The sequence below is a fragment of the Pan paniscus genome, chromosome 7, assembly GCF_029289425.2.
Source record: "Pan paniscus chromosome 7, NHGRI_mPanPan1-v2.0_pri, whole genome shotgun sequence".
NCBI classification, from domain to species: domain Eukaryota; kingdom Metazoa; phylum Chordata; class Mammalia; order Primates; family Hominidae; genus Pan; species Pan paniscus.
This window is the reverse complement of record NC_073256.2, coordinates 110,301,635-110,326,019: the sequence shown is the minus strand read 5'-3', so window position 1 is coordinate 110,326,019 and position 24,385 is coordinate 110,301,635. Positions and strand designations below refer to the sequence as shown.

Genomic DNA, 24,385 nt, shown 5'->3' with positions numbered 1-24,385 from the left:
ATACTCCATGCTTATAATAGAACTCAGAGAAAAATTTATGCACCTAGAGGCATTATTATAAAATAATAAAGATAAAATTAAATTAAAGCATAGAACTTAGAAAAACCAGAAAGGAATTAATAAAAATGAAATATATATTAATAAAATGAAAATGAAATGGCAAAAATATTTCTAAAGTTATTTAACAGAAATCAAAAGCCAGCTTTTTAGAGATATTAATAATAAAAAAACTGGAAAATATGATTATGAAAAAAACTAAAGGAGAAACACATTATGAATCCCAAAATTGACAATGGAACTGAGTAACATTTAAAATATAAGAGAATGAGTAATTATATGCCATCAATTTTAAAACCTACATAAAACCTACATAAAATGTATATACTTCTAGGAAAGTATGCATTTCTAAGTCTGTTCATGTGATAGTAGAATAACTGAATTTAACATTTAACCCTAGAAGAAATTGAAGCAGTACCAGGTCCAGATACTTTTTACCCAGATAGTGAGTTCTGCCAACTCTTTACAAAATAAACAATTTCCCATCTTGTACAAAGATTTTCGTAACAAAGAAAATGAGATGAAGCTACCTAACTCATTTTATGAAGCTAGTGTATTCAACAGGTACCAAAATGAACACACACGCGCGTGAGTGCAGACACACACACACACCCCCCCATATGCCAATTATAAAATAAATGCAAAAACATAAAGTATTAACAAGTCAAATTTGAGTAGCATATTTTAAAAAGGAATAATCAAATAGCATTTCTCTAGATAAAGTAAATTCCCATATTAGAATACCTATTAATATATATTAACAATGAAACATTATTTGTTCATTTCAATGAGTAGTGACAAACATTTACTGGAAATAAATACTCATTAGTAATAAAGACATTTAGTAAAAGAAGTCCAAAATAGAGTGTTCTTAACTTAATAAAGTACCAGAAATTTAAGTGAACATCAGATCTAATGGTGAGACATTATAAATCTTTCTAATTTGAGTTGATATTGAGATGAAGACACCCTCTATTGTTGCTATTCTTCAACATTATGCTAGAAGTCCAACTAATGAAATAATGAAAATAAAATGATATGTACAGTTAAAGGGAAGAAGCAACTCTATCTTTCATATATAATTTCAAGACAGTCTATCATTATTGCTACATGATTTCAAATTTTATGACAATCAGCAAACAAACTTTTAAAACAACTAAGAAATTAAAGTAAGTTGAATGGGAAAATACAAGATGAATATGCAAGCTTTTTCACAAATGAGGGATCATTAGCAACTAATTAGAAAATATAGTAAAGTGTAGTAGTTGCCATTAAGAAAACTATAAAACTATAATATTCAAGTAATAAACAGAAAGGAATACATGACCTGAATGTAGAAAAATGTGAAACTTTAATAAGATATTTAAAAAAAGTAAGTTCAAGAATAAGGACAATTGTTATTACAAAAAACCATTTAAAAGTTAATGGCAAGGTCTTTGCAATACCCATCCATATACCACTAAGATTTTTTGTGGAACCTGAAAAATTGATTCTAAAATATATATGAAAGTTGAGAGTTCCATATCTGGTGATATGCTTAGGCTTAAATGTTCAGATTGACCTCTGGCATTCTGGAATTCTTCACAGTGAAAACAACTAAAAACATTGGATATATATGAAAAAATTTGAAAGGATATTGCAAACTGCATCTTCCAGAGAGTGACAACAGTGTCTTTCATCCTACAGATCTTCTATAACGTGATCTGACATTGCTGTGAGAATTCCAATACACTCTGAGAGGTTATACACAGGTCCTCCTGTCAACAGTTCCACCTAAACACAGCTAAGCTTTCATCTTATCATAACCCAGGTAGCAGACAATTATGCAGAAAAGCTTAAAGATGATTCCAACTGCCAGACATTTGAGTCATTCCCCAGCATTTAGGGTGTCCCAGCTGAGACCCCAGATATTATGGAACAAACACTTTCTGCTGAATCCTGTCCAAATTCTTGACCCACAGATTTTTGACATGAGAAAATCATTGTTGTTTTATACCACTGATTCATGGTGGTGTGTTATGCAATAAGTGTTCATTGGATCAGCTGTATTTCCACTAGTAGCAGGAATAGTAAAATTGCTTATGTCCTGAGGGTGTATGTCACAGCTGAAAACTTCAGTGATTTTCACAGCCTTCAGTGCTTTTCACAACCAGAGCTCACTCAAGTTGGAAAATATAGTAAGAATCTCTCAAACATTGAGTTGGAAACCTTAATATAAGGAGTAAGCAAAAATGCAAAAATAAATATGTTCATTCCTGTCACCAAAGGACTGTGGTTGCCCTGACTCTGAGCAGAGAAAGGAAAAAAAAATCCCTGAGAAGTTGTACCCATAAGTGAGTTTTCAAATGTTTGCAGTTCAAAACTTGAGGTCCATACACTTCAATTAAGTTTAAAGTGGACTTTATTCTTACTGCTGTCACATGCTTATAGTGGCAGTACAAATCCTCTGGTTACAAATGAAACATCCTCCTAGACCCCCCAAATTACGATAAATAATTTTTGAATACAAATTGAGCAGCTCAAAACTTCTGCTCCCAGCCATGATGAACTAACAGAAATTGGATTTAAACTTCAGCTGAAATCACTGAAAATTTGGACAACATCTATTAAACAATGGTTTTCAGGCACTGGGCATCAAGTATCATGGGACAAAAATCCCAAAGAGGGAGTAAACAAATGCATAAGGGCTATGAATGCCTGTGATTAGAGCCAAAGTTTCCAGGCCACAGCACATGGAGAGGAGACCCAGGTAGAGCCTGGTGGTGTGCCTGAGTTAAGAAGATGTAGTTGTGAGTCTGGCAAAGTCAAAGCAGCTACAATTCACAGGGAAAGGTGTCAGACAGGAGACAACTACAGAGTAAGAGCTCTGGATAGATACAATGCATTCCTCTTGAAAATTCAACTGAGTACTGATTGATGAATGAATATGAGGAAATAATCTGCATTTGAGAAATGAATCACCTGGAAAAAGCAGAGAGAAAAATCCATAAGACCAACACATGGTCAGAAATAGTTTGTATTTATTCCAGCAAAAATGGAAATACAACATAGTTCCAAGAGCAATGGCTATAACTAGGTCAATAGTAAGACAAAATTCAGAGACTAAATGCTGCTCTGTTTCTGCCTAACAAAACTTAAATCTCAAAAGGATTACACTGTTTCTACATGACAATTGTACTTCAAAAGAAAGCTCAAGAATATTTGTATGAACACACAAAAATATCCAGAACCCAACAAGGTAAAATTAAAAATGTCTAGCATTCAATAAAAAAATGCCCAGGTGTGAAAAGAAATAAGAAAATATGCTCCACATAATGAAAACAAATTTCAATCAATAGTAATAGAGTAAGAAGTAATTTAGATAATATAGTTAGTAGAAAAGGATGATAAGCAGTTATAACTATCTTCCCAATGATCAGGAGGGTAGAGAAAAGGATAAGTATGTTAAGGAAAGATACAGATGGTATTAAAAAGTACCAATTTAAACTTCCAAATATAGGGAAAAATGTCTGATTAAAAATGTACTAGATGGAATTAATATTGGAAAATATGAGCGAACTTGAATATATAGCTATGAAGCAAAAAAATCGATTTGAAATTATATACAGAGAGAAAAAAAGAGAAAAGTATGAACATACCAAGTAGCCTAATGCATAGGTATTTGAAGTCCCTTTAAAGTAGGGAACGTCATTAAAGTACTGAAATGAAAACTGTTGACTTAGAATTATATACTCAGCAAAAATATCATTCAAAAATAAATGAAACATAAAGACTTATTTAGACATACAAAAGGTGAAAGACTTCATCACCAGAAAGCACACTTCATACAAAATGCTCAAGAAAGTCTTTTAAGTAAAGAGAAAATAATACCAGATGGCAACATGGATCCACACAAAGGAACAAAGAGCACTGGAAATGGTAAATATGTGGGTAAATATACATTTTTTCACATTTTAAAAATCTCTTTAAAAGAATATTGAATTGTTACAGCAAAAATAATCACACGTATTGTTGGGTTTAATATATATAGAGAGATAAAATACATGACAATAGCACAAAGACTGTAGAAATGGAAATATACTGCATCAAGCTTCTTTATATGTGAAATAATATAATATTTCTTAAAGGTAGATGGTGGTAAGTTAAACAGTTATATTATAAGCCACAAAAAAACCATTAAAAAGTTACAGCTATGAAGTCAGCAAAGGAAATTAAATAGAATCATAAAAGTATTCTATAATTCCAAAATAGAAAGCAAAAGAAAAGAGAACAAAGAAGGGATTGAACGTATAGAAAATAAACAGCAAGATGGTGCATTTAAACCCAATTATATCAGCAATCACAGTAACATAAATGGTCTAACACCTCAATTACAAGGCAGATGTAGTCAAATTAGATTTTAAAAAACAAGACTCAACTACATGTTGTCTACAAAAAAGAGAACACTTGAAAATATAAAGACACAAATTGGTTAAAAGACTAGAAAATAAAACCATGTTAACACTGACCAAAAGAAAGCTGACATGATTATATTAATATCACACAAAGTAGATTTCAGAGCAAAGAACATTACCAGGGATGAAAAATGTCATTTCATAATGATGAAGGAGTCAGTTAATCTTAGAGGATATAACATATGCACATAATGACAAAGCTTTAAAATACATGAAAACTGATAAAACTTCGAGAAGAAATGCACAAATTCATAATTATAGTAGGAGAGTTAAACACCTTTCTCAAGTAATTATTAAAACAAGTAGACATAATCAGTAGAGATATACAAAATCTGAACAACTCTATTAACCAACTAGACATAACTGAAATTTATAGAATGCTATTGAAGTAAAGCAGAATGTGCATTCTTTTCAAGTGTACATGGAATATTTACCAAGAAAACCTATATAATAAAATAAGTTTCTATACATCTTAAGTAATGAAAATCATAGAAAGTATATTCTCTAACCGCAACAGAATTAAATAGTAAATTACTAACAGGAAATTATCTGGATAATCTCCAAATATTTGGAAAGTAAATAACATATTCTAAGTAACCCATTAGTCATATCAGAAATCAAAATGAAATGAGAAGGTTTTTTTTAAATAAATGAAAATTTAAAAATGTTCAAATTCATGGGATGAAGCTTAAGTATGGATTGGAGGGGAATTTATATTATTTATCTCCTATATTAGAAAAGACAGAAAATACTCTAATCAATGGCTTCAATCTCTATCTAAAGTAACTAAAACAAGAAGAGCAAATTAAATCCAAAGTTAGCAGAAAAATGAAATAAAGATAAAAATGGAAATCAATAAAATAAGAATCTGAAAAACAATAGAAAAAAATAAAAATAAAAGCTGCTTCTTTAAGAAAGGTAATAAAATTAAAGCTCTAGCCAAGGAGATCAGAAAAATAAGACAAACTGCCACTACCAGAAATATGAGAAGTGAGGTCACCACAATTCTACAGAAATAAAAATGAATATAAGCAATATTATGAATAAGTTTATCTCAATAAATTTGCCAGTGTATATAATGTGTTCAAATTCTTTGCAGTATACAAACTACTAATGGTCACTAAAGAAGTAGAGAGTTTGAATAGTCCCACATCTACTTTAAAAATTGTATTTGTATTAAAAATTCTCCCACAAAAAGTCTAGGCTTTGGTGGCTTCCTCGGAGATTTCTACACAAAAATTAAGAAAGTAACACTGGCAATTCACACAAATTCTTCTAGACAATGAAGAGAAGTGAATATTTTCAAACTTTTTCTATGAGGCCAGCATATCTCTGGGACCAAAATCAAACCCTGGCTCCTCCAGCCTGTGGAAACTGGGGAGGCCATGAGAGCAGGCCCCCTGGGGGCAATACACCTTAAGCAACCAGGTATCCTTGATTGTGGGAGTTCCTTGGAACATGAACAGAAGGTGAGCATCCCTGAGAGCCAGGCCTGCCAGAAATAGGACAGTAGAGGTAGATTCAGAGGAGAATGGAACCCTGAAACCAAAGCTGTCTTTCAGCTCTCTCCTCAGCTTCTGTGGAAAAAAATAGCTAGTTATTTCTGTCTTCTTTCTTCTTTTGATTAAAATCCAATTCTTGGTCCCAGGCAAGGCCCTGCAGAAGACATAAGGCTAAAACTGGTAAGGTGCCCATGGGTTCCATGGAACCTCCACATCCATTTACAAAGCCCTCTAGGAAGACTGGGCTAGTTGCTTTCTTCAGCTTCAGTATTATGGGTCAAGTGGGTGAATGAGTCAGGGTCACTGGCCAGCATCAAGGTTGGGCTCAGGAAAGCCTGGATTACAGCCTGCAATTGATGAGATTGCTGGATGTGATGGAGCTCCTTCAACTTTTCTACCTTATGGTTCAGTCTTTGAGATGTATATCTAGATACTATCAGTCAATTAAGAACCTCTCCTGAGAAGAACTTCAGCAACAACCAAGCTTGAGTCTCCATACACCATCTATAGAATAATGAATTTCTTGTTTCAGGACTTATAGTCAAGATACCCTTCCCTAAAAAAGGAGGTCACAAATCGTGGTTGTGTGTTGGTGTGGCCCTTTTGGAATGAGATGAGCTCATTGAAAAAGATTCAGACTGAAGAGCTTGGACTTCATTTTCTGTTGGATTGGTTTGAGGTGGGAGCTGTTGGATAAGGTACAAGGCTCACTCCGGAAGACTTTGTGCTGTCGTAGTTGGATGATATACAAGTTCTGGCCCTGCAGCTGGAAGCTGAGCCCGTAGTCCAGGATGTCCAGCAGCTAGTAGATGTAGAAGTGCTGTTTGTTACTGGGTATGTCCTTGCTGTCAGGGAAGTGCACCTGTTTCAGGCTTTCCTGGCCAAAGAGCTCCACTTCTCTGATGTGGCCTCCAGCTAACTGTTGACAAGGTGACAACCATGTAGGTTGCTGCTGTTGATGGCACAGGGATACCAGCCTGAAATGTAACTTGACCTTCAAGCACTTGATGTGGAGCTATTGAGCAGATCAGGCAGAAGAAATGGGTTGTCTGCACAGGGCAGGTTTGCAGCCAGCAGCAGGATATGGAGGAAGCAGTTACCCAAAGCTAGTGATGTCACAAGGTAAATATACCAAAGTGGTGCAGTTTCAGATAAGGGGTCCCAGACTCACATACAGTAGTGATCATTTAAACTCCTCCTTCAGTAAAGAACAGAGTACTATAGGGGACGAGAATGTACTCGACCGGAATGTACTGTGCGGCTCAAATTTGGTAGCATCCTCCTGAGCTATTCCTTCTCCTCCCACTTTGCACCAAAAATGTTATCCTTACTAATGTTTTCCTTACTCCCACTTTGCACCAAAAATTTTATCCTTACTAATCTTGACTCTGCAGAAGCTGGATCACCAAAGTCAACCTTTGTATATCTTTTAATAGTGAAATGATATCAGCGCAAGCTAAATAATTTGTTTAGCCCAGGACAAAATGAAAGTGTGTGGCCCGTTGTTTAAAAAAATTAAAAAAAAAGTAAAATGTGCCATCAAAGGCATAAGACAGAAAACGTTTTATTGCTTTCTTCCAAAGTCTCTCTGAAGTTATCGTGGTGTTTTATACTTGCTATTTAACGCTGCTCTAAGTAGAGAAATTAAAATTTTTCATCATAAGTGTGATTGTTACTGTTCACCTTCATTTTGTGCAATTGCAGTTCTAAATGAAAATATAAGAACATTTACTGATATCCAGAATCACTGAAATTACATAGTTCATATTTCATAGCTCATATATGCATATGTATATTGTTGTTACTGAACCAGTAGAAACTGCAAAAAATACCAACTCAAAATTGTTCTTATTTCATTTCTTGATATGCACACATTCTACCAATACTCAATGGAAACAAATGACGTTGATAACAGGCTTACCTCACATTTGCTTTGAGTCTCGCCGAACTCTTACCTATGATGGGTCCATCAGAATTCTGTGCTCATGAGGCACCATGAACTCTATGTGCAAGTGAGATCACAAGAAATAGTAGAGAACTTACTGTGAATATCTCTTCTGCTCATGCACATGCTTCATTATCCCATTAGACTGAACTTACAAAAAATAAGTTCAAAGATAAAATTATTAAAAATTTCAGGACAGCAATAGTAGATCATTAAACAAACAGGGGAACCTTCTGACCATGGGTGTTGTGGGCCTGTACAGTTCTCATACCGTGAAGCTGGCCCTGAGTGACAGGTCTTGAAACACAGTAAAGATCAGCTGGAAGTTGTGGCTTCTGTGAAGGGCTCAGCACTGCTTAGCCTTCTACTTAGTGGGATTGGCCTTATCCACTCTTCTACTTCACTTTCCTGTGTTCTTGGCCCGGGTGTGAAAGATAGTGTTGTTATCCTCCTGGATGGGGACATGCCAAATGGCATAATGCCAAAGCAAGTAGAAAGTTGGAGCTAGGCAGAAAACTGGGGGGTGGTGTGAAGGAGGAGCATAGGGCACTACTCTTAGAACATAATATTAAATGAATGCAACATTGATGATTCTCAGGATAACAATATAGATTGTTACCTCTAGAATAACCACAAATAAAATAACAAAAAGAATATAGCTAAAGAACCATTAGAAGCACAAACTGGAAGTCTAAACATTTTTGACTAAAGCAAATAAAAAAAGGAAAGTATAAATGGAGGAGAAAGGTAAAAATGAAAAATAAAAAATACAAAGAAAAATGATAGACTTATACCCTCCATATTAATAACTATGTTACATGGAAATTGAATAAATATTTTTATAACAAATCAAAGATTGTCAGACTGGAAAAAATGCAAATTCAACAATATATTGTATACAAGAGATAGAGCTATAAAGGCATAGATAGCTTAAATGTAAAGGCACGGAAATGGATCTAGTAGAAACAATAGGCATAATACATCTAATCTAAGATTATTAATATCAGGCAAATATTCTTCATGACCAAGTATAACCAGAGATAAAAAGATCAACATTGCATAATGATAAAAGTGTTGATTCATCAGGAAATCATAATAATTCTAGATGTGTATGAGCCTAGTAACAGACCTTCAAAATATATAATGAAAGAATTAACACAACTAAAGAAAATATAGTTTGAAGTTGGATACCGTGATGCCTCTAGCTCTGTTCTTTTTATTTAGGATTGTCTTGGCTATATGAGCTCTTTTTTGGTTCCATATAAACTTTACAGTAGTTTTCTCTAATTCTGTGAAGACTGTCAATGGTAGTTTAATAGGAATAGCATTGAATTTGTAAATTACTTTGGGCAATATGGCCATTTTCAGGATATTGATATTTCCTATTCATGAGCATGGAGAATGTTTTTCCATTTGTTTGTGTCCTCTCTGATTTCCTTGAGCAGTGGTTTGTAGTTCTCCTTGAAGAGGTCCTTCACATCCCTTGTTAGCTGTATATCTAGGTATTTTATTCTCTTCGTAGCAATTGTGAATGGAAGTTCATTCATGATTTAGCTTTCTGCTTGTCTATTGTTGGTGTATAAAATTGCTTGTGATTTTTGCACATTGATGTTGTATCCTGAGACTTTTCTGATGTTGTTTAGCAGCTTAAGAAGCTTTTGGGCTGAGACAATGGGGTTTTCTAGCTACAGGATCATGTCATCTGCAAACAGAGACAGTTTGACTTCTCTCTTCCTATTTGAATACTCTTTATTTTTTTCTTTTGCCTGATTGCCCAGGCCATATCTTCCAATACCATGCTGAACAGGAGTGGTGAGAGAGGGCATCCTTGTCTTGTTCCCTTGTGTGTGTAACTTTAAACTATACTACAAGGCTACAGTAACCAAAGAAGCACGGTGTTGGTACAAAAACAGACACATAGACCAATGGAACAGATAGAGAACTCAGAAATAAGACCACACATCTACAACCATCTGATTTTTGACAAACATGAAAAAAACAAGCAATAGGGAAAGGATTCCCTATTTAATAAACAGCGCTGGAAAAACTGACTAGCCATATGCAGAAAACTGAAACTAGACCCCAACCTTATACCTTATACAAAAAATAATTCAAGATGCATTAAAGACTTAAATGTAAAACCCAAAACTATAAAAACCCTAGAAGAAAATCTAGGCAGTACCATTCAGGACATAGACATGGGCAAAGATTTCATGACAAAAGATCAAAAGCAATTGCAACAAAAGCAAAAATTGAAAAATGAGACCTAATTAAACTAAAGAGCTTCTGCATAGCAAAAGAAACTATCATGAGTGAAAAGATAACCTACAGAATGGGAGACAATTTTTGTAGTCTATCCATCTGACAAAGGTCTAATATCTAGAATCTACAGGGAACTTAAACAGATTTACAAGAGAAAAACAACCCCATTGAAAAGTGGGCAAAAGACACGAACAGGGACATCTCAAAAGAAGACATCTATGTGGCCAAGAAACATATGAAAAAAAGTTCAACATCACTGATCATTAGAGACATGCAAACAAAACCTATAATGAGATACCATTTCACACCAGTCAGAATGGCAATTATTAAAAAGTCAAGAAACAACAGATGCTGGTGAGACTGTGGAGAAATAGGAACACTTTTACACTGTTGGTGGAAATGTAAATTAGTTCAACCATTGTGGAAGACAGTGTGGCAATTCCTTAAAGTCCTAGAAGCAGAACTGCAGAACTACCATTCCACTCAGCAATCCCATTGCTTGGTATATACCCAAAGGAATACAAATCATTCTATTATAAAGATACATGCATGCGCATGTTCATTGCAGCACTATGCACCATAGCAAAGACATAGAATCAACCCAAATGCCCATCAATGATAGACTGGATAAAGAAAATGTGGTACATATACACCATGGAATACTATGCAGCCATAAAAAGGAATGAGATCATGTCCTTTGCAGGAACGTGAATGGAGCCAGAAGCCATTACCCTCAGCAAACTAATGTATGAACAGAAAACCAAACACTGAATATTCTCACTTATAAGTGGGAACTGAACAATGAGAACACATGGACACAGGGAGAGGAACAACATACACAGGGACCTGCTAGGGGAGGATTTGGAGAGGGAGAGCATCAGGATAAATAACTAATGCATGCTGGGCTTAATATCTTAGGGATGGGTTGATAGGTGCAGCAAACCAGCATGGCACATGTTTACCTGTGTAACAAACCCACATATTCTGCAAATGTATCCTGGAACCTAAAATTTAAAAAAAATTAATTTAAAAAAAAAAGAAAATATAAACAAATGCACAAGCATAGTTGGAGACTTAACACCTTTCTTTCAATAAGTGATAGAATATGCTTAAAAATGTTGGTAAGGATCACTATGGCATATGTATACCTAAGTAACAAATCTGCACATTCTGCACATGTATCCTAGAACTTAAAGTAAAATGAAAAAATAAAATAAATAAATAAATAAAATGTTTTTAAAAGCAAAAAAAAACTATCATAAGATATAGACTATAATCAACATTTAGAGAATACTGCATTCCACAATTTCAGAATACACATTTTTTTTCCAAATACACTGAGAACAGTCAGAAAGATAAACCATATGTTGGGTTATAATATATGTGTCAATAATTTTCAATAAAATTTGAAATATTACAGTATATATTTTCTAACTACAATGGAATTAAAAGTCAATAACTGTAAGACATTAGACAACTCTCAAATACTTGGAAACACAGAAACATAATTCTAAATATGTAACCAAAAAAGAGCCCGTATAGCCAAGAAAATCCTAAGCAAAAAGAACAAAGAGGGGCATCATGTTACCTGACTTCAATCTATACTACAGTAACCAAAACAGCATGGTACTGGTACCAAAACAGATATATAGACCAGTGGAACAGAACAGAGGCCTCACAAATAACACCACACACCTACAACCATCTGATCTTTGACAAACCTGACAAAAACAAGCAATGGGGAAAGGATTCCCTATTTAATAAATGGTGTTGGGAAAACTGGCTAGCTATATGCAGGAAACTGAAACTGGACCCCTTCCTTATACCTTATATAAATATTAACTCAAGATGAATGAAAGACTTAAACGTAAGACCTAAAACCATAAAATCCCTAGAAGAAAACCTAGGCAATATCATTCGGGACATAAGCATGGGCAGAGACTTATAACTAAAATTCCAAAAGCAGTTGCAACAAAAGCCAAAATTGACAAATGGGATCTAATTAAACTGAAGAGCTTCTGTATAGCTGAAGAAATTATCATTAGGGTAAACAGGCAACCCACAGAATGGGAGAAACCTTTTGCAATCTATCCATCTGACAAAGGGCTAATATCCAGAATCTACAAGGAACTTAAACAAATTTACAAGAAAAAAACAAACAACCACATCAAAAAGTGGGTGAAGGATATGAACAGACACTTTTCAAAAGAATACATTTATGCGTCCAATAAGCATATAAAAAAAAGCTCATTATCACTGGTCATTACAGAAATGCAAATCAAAACCACAATGAGATACCATCTCATGCTAGTTAGAATGGTGATCATTAAAAAGGCAGGAAACAACAGATGCTGGAGAGGATGTGGAGAAATAGGAATGCTTTTACACTGTTGGTGGGAGTGTCAATTAGTTCAACCATTGTAGAAGACAGTGTGGTGATTCCTCAAGGATCTAGAACCAGAAATGCCATTTGACCCAGGAATTCCATTACTGGGTATATGCCCAAAGGATTATAAATCATGCTACTATAAAGACACATGCCAACGTATGTTTATTGCAGCACTATTCACAATAGCAAAGACTTGGAACCAACCCAAATGCCCATCAATAATAGACTGGATAAAGAAAATGTGGCACATATACACCATAGAATACTATGCAGCCAATTATATTTCAATTTGCTAGAAATGTAAGTCAATAATATATGTCTTTATATGGTAAAGAAATAAGCATATAACATACATCTGGAAGTTTTAATTTTACATCAAGCTATTTACTTCTTGTTGTATAATATCTTACATATGTGAGAATATTCAATGCATTTGCTGTACAAATGCATTGCTGTACATCTTTAAATATGTAATGAAAATGGACTCAAGTACATTCACCACTTTTATTTAAATCTTACAGCATTTATTTATATATTTATTAATATATAATCATAACTCTTTCTTTTTAGTCTAAAACTAATTTTTTTTTTTTTTTTTTTTTTGAGATAGAGTCCCACTCAGTCGCCCAGGCTGGAGTGCAATGATGCAATCTCGGCTCACTGCAACCTCTGCCTCCCGGGCTCAAGCAATTCTCCTGCCTCAGGCTCCTGAGTAGCTGGGATTACAGGTGCCCGCCACCATGCCTGCCTAATTTTTGTATTTTTAGTAGAGACGGGGTTTCACCATGTTGGCCAGGCTGGTCTGGAACTCCTGACCTCAGGCAATCCGTCCACCTCAGCTTCCCAAAGTGCTGGGATTACAGGCATGAACCACCACACCTGGCCAAACCAAATATTTTTAAAAGATTAAAGAAAATAGGGACTCTGAGTCATACAAATCAAGAAAGTTTTATAGAGAGTTATTCACATTTAGCAAGCTTTCAGAAGAATTTGGATATTCAGCAGGTCAAGAGTGTAAAATTATTTGTAATTGGAATGGGTTTCTTTTATTCCAACAATTGCATCACAGTACGATGAACATTTTAATTGAATCTCAAGGCACTTGTCCAGAGGTACTTTTTTTTTTTTCTTTTTTCTTACTACAACCGTATCTATCAGACAAGATAAACCCTTCTGGGTTTTGGTTTAATATGGAAGGAAAAAGAGTTTCACTATTTTAAAGCCACACACATAAGTAATCTGGTTAAGTGTATTAATATAATCTCATTTAACTCTACCTTTATTTCTGGGAGAGGAACTGGAGACCAGAAAATGATTTAGGAGGACGGAAAATAAAATTACATTTTGGATTCAATTCCTGGCCATAATATCCTGTGAGATTTCAGAAAGCCTTCTGGTTAGTCTATTTATACTTGTCTCAGTTTTTTTTTTTTTTTTTGTATGCTACTTTCTTTCTCAAGGGCTTTTGGAAAAAGATATGATGGGGCTGGCCTAGAGGAAGGTGACTTTTATGTGAGCAAGAGAAAAATTAAATTGGAGGTTGCATAATTTTTTGAAGGAATTTTAGATTTAGTTTACCACAATATTAAAAAATGATGGCTGCAGGCACTTAGATTTGTTGAATGGTTGAATAAATCTAGCCTTTCCTAGCCTGTGTTTCATTGTCCATAGGCTGTGGATAATACTCTTAGTGGGTTTTGTAAGGATTACATGAGTATAATTTATAAAGCATTTAATATTTGAATACTTTTCCAATAAGTAACATCTTAATATTTCATTCCCATTTTGTAGATGTGAAAATTGAGTACCCGAACATAGGCTCCTAAATCCTAATTGTCAGTCATGTTTTTGCAATCTTTCCTAAATTTATTAATCTCTGGTTAATGTTAATATAAAACGATTTTTTTTTCTTTTTTGCTGTTTGAATGGGCAATTAATTGATTGTTTACACAGACTGTGCGCCCTTCCACTTAGGGACGCTCCTTAGGGATGATCCTGTGAATTGGGGAGTGTGTGTGTGTGAGATGGGAGGGTTCAATAATCAAAATAACATATTTTTCCGTTTTATATTTACTAAACAAGTCACAGTCTTTATTTTTAATTTCTACAGTCACCTCGTGAGACAGGTATTAGAACTCCGGAGTGGCATCAAAATGAGGGAAAGGCCTCAGGGCCAGCGCCTTTGCGTCCTGGACCGGCGTAGAGACGGGAGAAAGGCCGACCAATCCGAGAGCAGGCTGAGGCCTGGTCCCGCCCCTGGGGGCAGAGCCCCGCCTCTTTTCCGCCTCACCCTTTGGGAGTAGGGGTGTGCGGCTGGCTTGTCCCGCCCCTGCCCCCGAGTGACAGAACCGTGGACAGCAACATTTCCCACAGGACACGAAGTTTGTCGGCCCTTGCCTTGGCAGAGCTGAGGTGTGTGTCCGGCGAGTGCGAGGGGATTGGGGAGACCCTGCCCGGGAAGCTCGGGGTCCGGGAATGAAAACGGGCGCACCTCCTTAGCGAGCCCTAAAGCGTTTGGGAGACGATCGTTCCGTCCCTGGGAGCGGCACTTGGTGGGGCTGGGCGGAGGGAGGCTCTGCAAGAGAAACCCGGAGTCCGGGAAACCCAGTAGGTACGGTGATCACTGAAGGACCCGTTCCCGTTGAGCAGGGCGCTGGCTGCGGGATGGGGGATGGAGGGTGCTGGGTTCGGTGGGCGTGGCCATTGCGGTTGCTAAGGAACGCGCGGTTCCCGCCCTGCCAGCGTGTCTGGCGCCAGCCGCTGGGCCCTGGACACGTTAGTCCCGCCCACCTCCCAAGGTCTTCCACGCGGCTCGGGATTGGCTCCTTTGTGCTGACCGATTACTCGCGGCCGCTTACTTGTCAGTGCAGCTCTCTGGGTTCTGCCGTTCCCTTTTGGGGCCCCCTTTCCCATGGTACTCCTCTTCACTCTTTTTCCTGCTTCCTCTTATTAATGAACGAGTATTTGCATACCAAAACATTTGCAGAGAAGAGATTCAAACAGGATTAGGTGGCTTTATTGGTGGTGGTGAGGTTGTGGGGCGGGGGTATTCTTCTTGGAGCTTGGTGTATTCCTGAATCCATCAGATGTTGGTGTCCGCGTGGATGACTAGGAAAAGGGGATTGGAGATTAGGTTTCTTCTACTTGGAGTTCTCTGCTGCTTGTTTGAGCTTAATAAGCCTCCTGAAGAAGTTGAAGCAATTTATTGCTAGAGGATCCCCAATGTATAATCTCCCTTTCATTCTCTACTGTGGAGAGGTGTGCTAAACCTGTAGAGCTGTTTTTGCTTCACTCGGCTCAAACTTAATGATCAACAAGTATGGTATGAGATGGTAACCTCAGATAACCATTTTAAATCTGCCTTTGTTTGCTCATATACTCTGTCTCCTAATGATTCAGCACAACAAACATTCCAGAGAGAAAAAACAAAAGAGGTAAAAATCTTTTATTTTCCTCTAGCAGGTTTACAGTGTAAACCCCCAGGAAGGAAGCTTGTGCTGCTTGTTAACACTGGAAAGAGCATTGGCCTACAAGTCAGGAAACTGGCATGGTTAAGAAATGTTTGTCCTTGGGCAATAATTGTTTCGTTATCTGTAAATTGGAGACTCTAGGATATGCCCTTCCTTCCTAAAAAAGGAGGAATAATTGATTGTGAAAGTATCATTAAAGTAATGATCCACACAAATGTAAAGCATTATTGATTACACTTTTAATCTTTTTGTGTATATGATCCAAATTTATAAACACGTATAAGTATTGCCATTCAGCTTTAAGTATTTTCAAATTTCCCTTGTGATTTTTTTTTTTTTTAAATCTTAGGGTTATTTAGAAATGGGGAAGAAATTAACTCGTCTATTCATTATTGATTCTGTGTTGGTTTTGGTTAGGTAGAACCTGTAATGTCTTGAATGACACCTTTTCCTCTTTAATATCTATATATATATATATATACCTGAAAAGATTGGGAAACATTACCTTTTAATGCGAGGATGACTAACCTTTTTGGTGTCATTTACCACTTTGAGAAACCAAGGAAAGCTATTGACTTGCTCCTCAGAAAAATGCACAATTTTAAGCCTAAATGGACCCTGTTTTTGTTCAACTTCTTTAGGGATAAGGAAATTATTCTCTCCCACTTGCCTCATCCTACAGAGAGACTAAGTAACTTTTACCCAAGGCTACATAGCTGGGAGCAGAGTGGGGCTTTTGCCTTTCTTCCACAGTGCCTCTTACCATAACATACCTTTGTTCAAGGCCTTCAGTCATCTGCAGTTCCCTTTTGGGGCCCCCTTTCCCATTGTACTTTTTTGTTTTTTTGAGCACTAACAAACGGGAACTACTAATGTTCAGTTATTTGTTGCTATCTTACAAAACCATGTAATCTATGTTTTATCCCAAATGCCCTTTGATCATAACCTCTTAAAGCATATTCTGGTATTTAAACAAGTAAAAAGAACATTGTCAAACATTTTGAGAAAAATGTGAAACTGTATTTTTTTTTTTTTTGAGACGGAGTTTCACTCTTGTTGCCCAGGCTGGAGTGCAATGGCGCTATCTCAGCTCACCACAACCTCTGCCTTCCTGGTTCAAGCAATTCTCCTGCCTCAGCCTCCCGAGTAGCTGGGATTACAGGAGTGCACCACCACACCTGGCTAATTTTGTATTTTTAGTACAGACGGGGTTTCTTCATGTTGGTCAGGCTGGTCTCGAACTCCCAACCTCAGGTGATCCGCCCGCCTCGGCCTCCCAAAGTGTTGAGATTACAGGGGTGAGCCACCGCGTCTGGCCAAAATTGTACTTTTGAGATGAACATTAAATCCATAAACTTTCTCATCTATCGAGGTCCGTTTTGGACAAAGAAAAGCTGATTATTTTTAGTACATGCCACTGGAATATCATTACTTGATACTTAGAACTGTTTCTTTTTTTTTAAACTTAAGTGAATAATCTTTTATAACATTTTAATTTGTGGCTAAAAAGAATTGTGGTTGTTTTCACTGTGGCTCTTTTCCTGATTTCTATATTCATATAGAAATCCGTAAATAGAGTTCATTATTTTCTTTGGTCTGATTCCCTATCTAGCTTTATCAATAAAAGTGGATATCAGTAGTAGATATAAAAAGTTGTTATTGGATAAGGAAAAACTTGAAGAGGTAAAGAGCTATTGCTTTTGTAAAACGCATAAATGTATATAGGAGTACCTGTTATTTCGTTAGTACTTGTAATTTTATTTGAACTGTTTGGTACTTGACTCTTTCTTTACGCAGCTCTGTTCATTTCTGGTAGAGAAACAGGGATAAAGACAAATGGCTTAGAGAGAGCATTACAATGGATTTAGAGATTTTTAGGGGCTCAATAATAGCTCTTTCCTTCCTCTCTTGAGTTTGTAAACAGACCTGTGGCGCCTGCCATATCAACTTCAACTTGCAATAACAAGTCGAGTGGGGATAGTGCTTTATGCAAAAATGAGACCAAAAATGAGTACTAGTACTTCCTATCCCCTTTTACTCCTACTCTCTTTCCCAGAACCTAAATTTTAGTTCAGCTGAGAGAAAAATTTCAGATTGCGGAACAGATACACTTACTTACAATTACTGCTTTTCATGGTGTAGGGCAGAGGTCTAATAAAAGATGGAAAATCTCCAGTGCTTACTGGTTTATAATGGGTTAGCTCTACCGGTGGAGTAATGTGAACCAGTCAGATACGTCTCTTTTTGGTAAGCTGTGAAGAAGAAGTGGGATCTGAGGCCAGGACTGTTAATCTAGTGCTCTGGTTTTCCATTTCCAGAATGGTTTTCCATTCTGGGTGACACCTCTGGGGTATTTGAAATATGCCAGGGTGTTTTAAAATTATTCTAATTTCTTTAAAGGAAGTACTACTGGCTTTTGGGATCCTGAAGTTCAGAGATGATAAATATTGTGTAATGTAGAGATCTATCAGCTCAATAAAGAATTTCTTTGTCTCACTCCAATGCCAAAGCATCTTTTGAGAGTCCCTGCTCCAGTGGACATTCTTCTATGTAGAAACGCGAAACTCGGCCAGCTTTCTCCTTAATCTTTGTGCATATGTATCTGTGTTTTTGATATCAGTAGATTTGACTCAAAGTGTTAATGTCTTAAACAATATTACTTAGAATTTTGTGGTTTTTTGGTATTCATCCAGAGTGACTAAAATAATACTAATGGAAAATAGTGATACATATTTGATCATATTTGATATTCTCAAATTTCCTATTAAACAGATAAGGATCATGTAGGCCTAGAGCTAATTTTTCATACCATTATATATATTTATACCTTTTTTATATGGTAGAAATGTTCAGCATCTTTGCAACAATAGAGTGAGATAGGTGTATGTTTCCATGAAAAATAAATGATTCCTACTTAATTTGTAATTTTGAAATGTTAAACAATAAAAAGGTAAATACTCCATATTCAGTGGTTTAACAGTTTTTTTGACTCAAAAGGCAAAGACAGTTCCATTAATGAAAGACTCTTGTCAGTCGCATGACTTTTAAGCCACTGAAGTGGAGAATGACAACAGCATAAAGTAGCTTAGTTCTTCTGTAGTAGTATTATTTAGTGACGTAGTTGCAAAAATAACAGACCAATTATATTGAACAATTTAAAAGTTTGACAATGACAAAAGAAAGATAGGTTAATCCAAATAACATTTGTTTTACATACTTTGAATGTTAAAATATTCAAATATTGCAGGGTATGGAGTAATGAACTATATGGATACCTGTGGCAAAGTCCTAATTGTGGATTATAGTTTATTACCTATAGCAGGTGGAAGGTGCACTGTATTGAAAGTTTTAGACTTAGCTCTGTAGGTAGAAATATCCTTTGTTGGGTATTAATAACTTTCCAGTCAAGTTAATTATCTATGTGGAAAAGGTTGAAGATTTTTCTTTTTTTTGAAAACATGCTTGAGCGTTATAATACATTGCCGTCATTCACAGTGACTCAGTATATCGTACTGAATCTCTCTGGGCAGAGGAGGTATATCAGATTTCTTTTTTCAGAATGGGAAGGTACAGTTTTAAAAAGAACCTCCCAGTTTCCGATTCTGCTTTGTCTGCATTCCTAGAGAGTTCATTTTCTGCCTCCCCTCCACACCGTCCCCTTTATCGATAAATGGAAAACACTGGCTTATGTAGAAATTATCTATACAGTTTTTTCAGTGCTAAAATATTCTGGATAAATTAACATTTGAAAATAAATCAAGTGAAACAAGACATCCTACAAAATCAAGGCAGAGGTTATCAGTAGAAAACTCAGAGGCATACCTATGAATCTCTAAAAATAATTTTAAGCTAAGGAAGGAAGAACATTTCGGGGAGTTATTTGCTGTCCAACACATTCAAGAATACATGGCTTCTATGGATAGGAGAACTTCATGTAAAAATAACAGACAGTGATGAAGTGTCAGAGAGAAGGTAGTAAGAGAAAACAAAATGATGAGAAACTGAAAATATGAGAGCCGTATCAGTTTTGTTCCTCTTATAACACATTACCCCACATTTAGTGACTTAAAATAACACAAATTTAGTATCTGACAGTTTTGTGGTTCAGAAGTCTGATATAGGTCACTTTGGGCTGAAATCAAGGTCGGGACAGGGCTGCATTCCTTTCTGGAGGCTCTAGGATAGATGGTTGGTTTCCTTGTCTTTTGTAGTTTCTGGAGGCTGCTCACATTCCTTGGCTTAAGGCCTCCTTCTTCCAACGTCAAAGCCAGCAACATTGCAGCAATCTGACTTATTTTGTTGTCATGTCTCCTGACCACATCTGGAAGGGTTATCTACTTTTGAAGACACATCCAGATAATTCAGGACAATCTGTCCATTTTGAGGTTCTTCATTGAATCATGTCTGCAAAGTCCCTTCTGCAATCTAAGGTAACTTATTTGTAGGTTATGGGAATTAGGACTTGAACATTTTTGGATTGGGGGAACATTATTTTGCCTATCACAAAAGCATTAAAAAATCTATATTTGAGGCAGTAACAAATAGAATTGATGTCGTTGTACAAAGTTTAGTCGGTGTAGAGAATAGATTTGAGAGGTTATTTTAGTTAAAAAATTGGAAATCATAAACAGATGATATATGGAGAATAAAGAATAGAGTCCACTGTGTGGATATTTGGAGTCTCTGAAAAAGAGACAAGAAGATAGATACATAGATAGATAGATAGACAAATAGTTGTTCCTGAAGAAAAGAACAGAGCATTTGAAAGAAAAATAATTTTAAAAATAAATAGGAGAAAAAACTTTCCTGAGCTGAAAAAGACCTATGAAGGAAGAAAGGGCCTTTTTTATGTAAGGCATGACAACTTAAAGAGACATAAAAATCACAAAATTGTCAAATTATGATGATAAAGAAAATAAATGTTTTCCATATCAAGAAAGAAAAGAAAAAAGCATCTTATTAGGCTGGCCTCAGACTTCTTTTCTGTAGTATGAAATGCCAGAAAACAACAGAGCAACATGTTTATAGTTAAAAAAGTTCCCAGGCAGTTTGTAATTCTTGTGTGATGGCAACAGAAAACCACTCTTACGTATACAGTCCGTCCCTGATTTACAATGGTTTGACTTATGGTTTTTCAACTTCATGATGGGTTTATTGGTATGTAACCCTATCATAAGTTGAAAAGCATCTGGACTTAAGATGGTTTGATTTACAATATTTCAATTTTACTATGGGTTTATTGGGGTATTAAATGCATTTTCGATTTAAGATATTTTTCACCCATGGTAAGTTGAGGAGCATCTGTATAAAGGAATCTAAACTACTTCATGTTTCCTTTTGAGGAAAAAGACCCTAAGATACCAGCTTATTATGAGATAATGCAATATCAACACAAAAGCCATTTTGTGTGTGTGTGTGTGTGTGTATGTGTGTATGCATATATATAACTGATGGTATACCCCAGGCTTTAAATAGTTTTGTTAAATATAGCTAAAAATTGACTGCTAATATAAAACATTGTTTGCATGAGAAGATAATACTACACAATTAATTCAATAAGAACGACCTAGATTTAAATAAAATTTTGTGAACTTCTGACTCATTTATGCCAGAGAGGAAACCTGATAATCCAAGAGTATGAATAGATTAAAAAATATCCCCAAACAATTGAATAGCAAACTACGACCAGCAAGCCAGATCTGGCTCACCTTGTGTATCCTATGATCCGTGAGCTTGGAATGGTTTGTACATATTTAAACGGTTGAAAAAAATCAAAAGGATAATGTGGACATGTGGAAATTATATAAAATTCAAATTTAATTGTTTATAAATAAAGTTTTATTAGAAAACAGTCACACTCATTTGTTTACGTATTGTCTATGGCTGCTTTTACAGTACAATACAATACAGCAGAGTTGTGTAATTGCCGCAGAGGTGCACGAGGCACTTTCATTGCCTTGCTCTGCATCTCAGCACACTAAAATCATAGTCACATTTTTATAATTTGATTTTCCCTCTTGACATCCAAAGCCTATAATATTTGTATCTAGAAAGCAGAAGAAGTTTTCCAACTCCTGACCTGAATTGTAAGACATAGTGTACTTTTCTTTTCAGTTCAAGGGACTCAGATTTGTTCAATTTTTGCCCTTCAGTGTTTGACTTACCCCAGCATCTGTTTGGTCTTATATGCGTTAAGGTTAACCTCAGGAATCTATTATTATTTGCATTTTATAATCCACATCTTCTCTTTTCCATCTCTATTCCATAAATGAAACAAAATTCATGTAAATATTTTACAGTTTTATTTCCAAAGATGAAAATCAGGTAATATCTCAATATTATAATAAGAAATAATGGATACGATTATATGCCAAAAATCTAGATGTTTATAGAGATAAGTATGTACAATATTTAATAAGTGAGTTATGAGTTACATATCAATCAGATAACCAAAGATTTGTCCAGCAGATATAGGTGACTTGTACAGAGAAAGTACGTAATTGATTGAAATGGGGTCTTGAAGGGTGCCTATGAATTCAAGTTAGACAAGGCTAGGGCTCAGCAACATTGAAATAAGTATAATAAGATTTGTAAAGCTATTAAGCTGTCAATGGGTTCTTGTGATTGGAAAATAAAAAGAAGTTTAGTGATTGGGGCCTAATCTAGAGAAAAGTGGCTAGAGTTGAGGCAGTATGAACCTGCTGGCAAAGGCTGAGGAGGCTCTTATGTGACATGCAAAACTATTTGCATCTTGGAGGCAATGAGGATCCATTTCAGGTTTTCAAATGGAGAGCAACATGATCAAATTGGTATTTTGAAATGGTTCTGAAGCTTTTTCAAATACTGTACCACACTTTCTAAAGTTCTTTAATTCTATGATTATACTTTCATGGAATAAAAGTTGTATTGAGGTATACATAGGTTTTCCTTTAAGGGGGAATATATAAACAATCCCCTAGTTACCCTAGGAACTTACGTGGTAGGTAAACTTATGTGAGCAGGCTGTTAAATAAACGTAAATCATTAAACATTTTTAGAATATTAAGAAGTTACTTATAAAGTAAAAACATAATCTGTTCTGGCTTCTCCTGAGTAGCTAGAACTGCTTTAAGACAAAACATAATGTATATGCTTGCATACTGCACCCCAAAAACTTTATGAAAGTTTGAGATGATAGAAGTTTAGTTATAGACCACTTGAATATATTTAGATTTTCTTTGCTTAGATATTTAAAACCAATGTTTAAATTAACACTTTGCGTTTCTTCTAATAAAATTAATACGTTTGTTTGGAATGCCTTTGTAAAATTTAACTGAAAACATATCCCCTTTGAACCTTGATTTAGATATATAATGAAAATAGTTACTCAGATGATATTGTCTTATATTTATGTAGACCTTTATATTTGACACATTTTCATAAAAATACTTCATTTCATTCTTACTTCACATATATATGTGTATATGTGTATCTGTATGTGTATGTATACGTAAATATACATATATTTTATGTACATACATTAATTTTATGTATACATACATGCATATGTATATTTATATACATACTTACATATATGTATATATGGTTATGTATACATGTATGTATATGTAAAAAGGCTCTTACTCCATTTTACAGAGGTAGAGTCTGTAGTTCTGGTGAGTGGTCTGAACATACTCTAATACATAGAGGAAAGAGAGTAAGCTCTATAATCAGATAGATTTGAGTTCTAATCTCTGCTCCTTTCCCTGTCAACTTTGCATGCTTGGGCAAGTCAGTTAATCATTAGGAAACTCAATTTCCTCAGTTGGGAAATTGTACCTGTCATACAGAAATGTTATGAAAATTTGTGGTATGTGATGTGCTTACCACAGTGTTTGCCACAGTAGTTGCTAGTCAACAAATGCGTAGCTGCTATTATTACTAATATTAACAATCATCATTAATAAGGCTCCCAACAACCATCACTTGCATTTTCAAAATCCAAAAGTTCTTCAAAATTAAACTTTGTCAAGTTTTTTACAAACTTAATTGAGACAAAAAACAGACTTGAAATGACATGGGACTATTTATGTAATTAAATGGCATAAGATTTTTCTATGAAGTATTAATATGCTTCCCCCACATCCTTTCAGGAGTGTTATGTAATTATGGTAGATGAGGTTTATTACATTTTTATAATCTAAAATCATTCAAGACATATCTGGCCCAAACATTTTAGATAAGGACTGTAGAGTTGTATTTTTATGACACTTGTATTTTAATAACAGCTTTATTGAGCTATATTTCACAATCATAAAGTTTATCAT

The 24,385-nt window shown here is 35.4% G+C and overlaps 1 protein-coding gene across 10 annotated transcripts in view; it reads left to right on the top strand.

Annotated features, from left to right (window-relative positions):
• Positions 1-14,397: 14,397 nt before the first annotated feature.
• The window catches only part of TRIQK (triple QxxK/R motif containing), an 82,857-nt gene continuing 72,869 nt past the window's right edge, over positions 14,398-24,385 (top strand). For 4 of the 10 annotated variants that reach the window (XM_003821122.6, XM_055116724.2, XM_003821118.6 and 1 more), the window contains exon 1: positions 14,398-15,021. The gene's annotated coding sequence lies outside the window, so the exon portion shown is untranslated. Of the gene's footprint in view, positions 15,221-24,385 lie in introns of all 10 variants that reach the window. The other 6 variants (XM_003821119.6, XM_008974616.6, XM_008974619.5 and 3 more) reach the window with 5 other exon arrangements.